Source organism: Peromyscus leucopus, chromosome 17, assembly GCF_004664715.2.
Source record: "Peromyscus leucopus breed LL Stock chromosome 17, UCI_PerLeu_2.1, whole genome shotgun sequence".
NCBI lineage: Eukaryota > Metazoa > Chordata > Mammalia > Rodentia > Cricetidae > Peromyscus > Peromyscus leucopus.
In genome coordinates, this window is record NC_051077.1 from 43,756,292 (window position 1) to 43,759,549 (window position 3,258).

The window sequence follows — 3,258 nt, forward strand, 5'->3', positions numbered from 1 at the left end:
GGTGGCTTCTAGTTGAGGGAGAGTCAGTTTTCTTTGAGGCTGTGGCCCCTGGTAGGTAAATGCTTCTGTGGATGTCCTCAAACCTGAGTGAATGGGCAGCAAAAATTGGACTTGGTGGTTATTAAAAAAAAAAAAAAATTGAGGACACGAAGTTGGGAGGGGCAGGGCAGAAGAGGTTAGATGTGAAAAGAGTTGGGAGAGCAGAGGTAAATGTGACCACAATGCATTATATTAAAATTCTCAAAGAAATAATAAAAATATTACATTGAAAAAAGAAAGGTCCACTTCAGCATTGCAGAATCCAGAAAGTCTATCACCTCTACACTTCTTATTAATTAATAAAACTATTCCAGGAAGTGTCTGCGGACATAAAAAATTAATCAGAATAAAAGCCTCAGGAAAAGAGGAAGGTGTGGTAAAATAAAGAGCAAGGACCTGGTAAACCAAATGATTCAGGACAAGTGAAGGCATTCTTGTCACGTTTAAGCGATTGCTGACTGGAAGAACGCACGGCTAAATAACTTTTCTTCAGACCAGCAGTAGAAATTCAAATCAATACAACTAAGCCTGGATCTTGAAGAAACAGAAAATAAAGACGGACGTTCAAACCTCTCATCTTTGCTGTGATAAGGGGCCCTCAGACAGAGCTTACCTTTTATTTTGCTCAAGTATGTGCTGACATGCTTTGTTGATACCCATAGGAATCAGGCCCCTTTCTGAAGAGAAACAGAGGAGGAGTGGAGGGGGGGCAGAGGGGAGGTGGGGGGAGGGAACGGGAGGAGAGAAGGGAGGGGAAACGGTGGTTGTGATGTAAAATAAATGAAAAAATGTAATCAATAAAACAAGAAAAATGTATGCTGAGACTACTGTTTATGCATGCACCTGTCCACTAGTAAAATAAATTTAGCTTATTATAGATAGTTTATACATAATTTCTAAGCACCTGGAGAAGAAGAAAATCCATGCAGAAAATATAGAATGTGACTCAACCTATATGACCTTCTGAGATAGGTAAAATTAAAAAAGACTATACAGGGGTGGGGGATTTAGCTCACTGGTATAACGCTTACCCAGCAAGCGCAAGGCCCTGGGTTCGGTCCTCAGCTCTGGAAGAAAAAAAAAAAAGACGAAAAAAAGACTATACAAAAAGAGTGGTTTCTGGTGGCTGGGGGGGTGCAGAGGGCAGCTGAGCCTGTGGAGCACTCAGAATTTTAGGTCTGTGAAACTATTCTGTAAAGCATTGCTGTGGGGAGAATTCATGGCATTGATTGTTTTTAGCAGAACTCGGAGAACTGTGCAGCACAGAATGAACGCTTAGGAGACCCTGGGCCTTAGCTACTAACCATGGGTCAATACTCATCCATCGGTAATAATGTAAACAATGCACGGACACCAGATGTCAGACCTTCAAGAAAGCAGAGGTGGCTGGGAGCTCAAGGGCACTAGGGGTGCTTTTGTTCCCTCTCCTTCTTGTAAATATAAGTTTACTTTAAGAGGCAAATCCATCAATAAAAAAAAAAAAGTTTCCGGATTCCCCGGCTGTCATTCTTCAGGAAAGAAATCATTGGCCCAATGTCTGACCATGTTGGCATGTCAGCTTTCCACCCTAAGCCTGGGTGAGGAATCTGTCTCAACTAGGGAGTAAAGTTGAGTTGAATAGACATCCCACCCCATTGACAATTTTGTTCTGGTGTTGAGATCATGCACACGGCATGAATTTACTCTAAAGAAGGCAACATTGAACATGCCTGTGTTCTCTACAACAAGTAGACACCACAGAGTTCATTGAAAAACTTCCAGAACAAAGAGACAACCAAATCAGCTATCATTCCTGAGAAGGAAGACGTGGTCAAGAAATTAAAGAACACTGCTTTCCCGAAAGCAGAAGACCTTAAGACTGAACTCTTGAAAAGACATACCAAAGACCACAAGCAGTATAAAGAACCAAAGAAAAAGGAGAAGGAACTTGCCGGAATACCACTATCCAGCAAAAGCTGGAAAAAGAAAAAGCATTGCCCAGCAGCAGTAGCTAGAGCAGCAGTAACTCCATACCTGTGAGGAGATGATCCAGAAGTAAGAACTGGAAAAATACCAGCTAAAAATTGTCCAAGCATTTGGGAAGGTGACCCTGGCCCATGTGGGCCTCGGCAGCCTGACCTGGAAAAGCCTTGTGTAGATGTGGTTCCCACCTCACCCTTCTCATCCACACAGACTTCAGACTGCAGCACGAGCATGCAGCCAGCTCAGCCACCTGTGATGGACAGGTCCCTGACACTGAGTACTAAGTATCATAGAAAATGTCGCCACCATCGAAGGCCTGCTCCACATTGTGGTGTCCCACAATCTCCAGCTTACTAGTGACAATACCCCCAAAGGCATTGAAACATGGGGAGTCCTCTGTGGAAAACTGATGAGAAATGCATTCACAATCACATATGTTCTCCCCTGCAGACAAAATAGTGGGCCGGATTATTGTCACACAGAACGAAAAAGAAATTTTCCTCTGGCAGGATGACCTTGAACTCCTCATTCTTGGCTGCATCCATGCCCACCCAACCCCATGGCCTTTTCATCCAGTGTGCCCACTTACTGCTCCTATCAAATGATGTTATCAGAATCCATAGCGACTGTTTGTTCTACCGAGGTCCAGGATACTAGATAACTAGATTCTTGAAGTTAACTGACTACGGCCTTCAGGAGATTCCATCCTGCTGGCAGAGAGGTTTTCATCTCTGCAGCTGTGACCACGTCTGTCCTGCAGCTGCAGCAACTTCACTGTCAAAGGCAGAAGTGTGACCATCACAGGCCAGGGAGATGGCTCACTGGGTAAAGGCACTTGCCACCACGCCCAATAGCCCAAGTTCGATTCCTGGGACCCACATGGTGGAAGGAGAGAACCAGCTTCCACCAATTTGTTCTCTGACATCCGCTTGTGCACAGTGTATGTGTGTACCTCCCCTCCCCTCCTCAACTAAAGAAATAAACACATAAATGTAATTAAGATAAAATAAAGCTTAGGAAGAACTAAGAAGAAAGTAAGAATTATAAACACAAAACCAAAGGAACAGATAACAGAAGAGAGGATAATGCCAACAGTAGCCAGATTAAGTATGACTCATTCAAGCTTACGTTAAAAGATGCAATAAAACCCCACAGTGCTTACAGGAAGACTCTAAATGGGATAATTGAATGCAGGGGAATAGATAAAATACACAAATTAGTGCAGGGAAATGAAGCAGAAGTGGTTATATTAATATG

General features: G+C 43.3%; 1 pseudogene; it reads left to right on the forward strand.

Moving 5' to 3' along the window:
- Positions 1-1,344: 1,344 nt before the first annotated feature.
- LOC114701084 lies at positions 1,345-2,855 on the forward strand (annotated as a pseudogene).
- Positions 2,856-3,258: the final 403 nt, after the last annotated feature.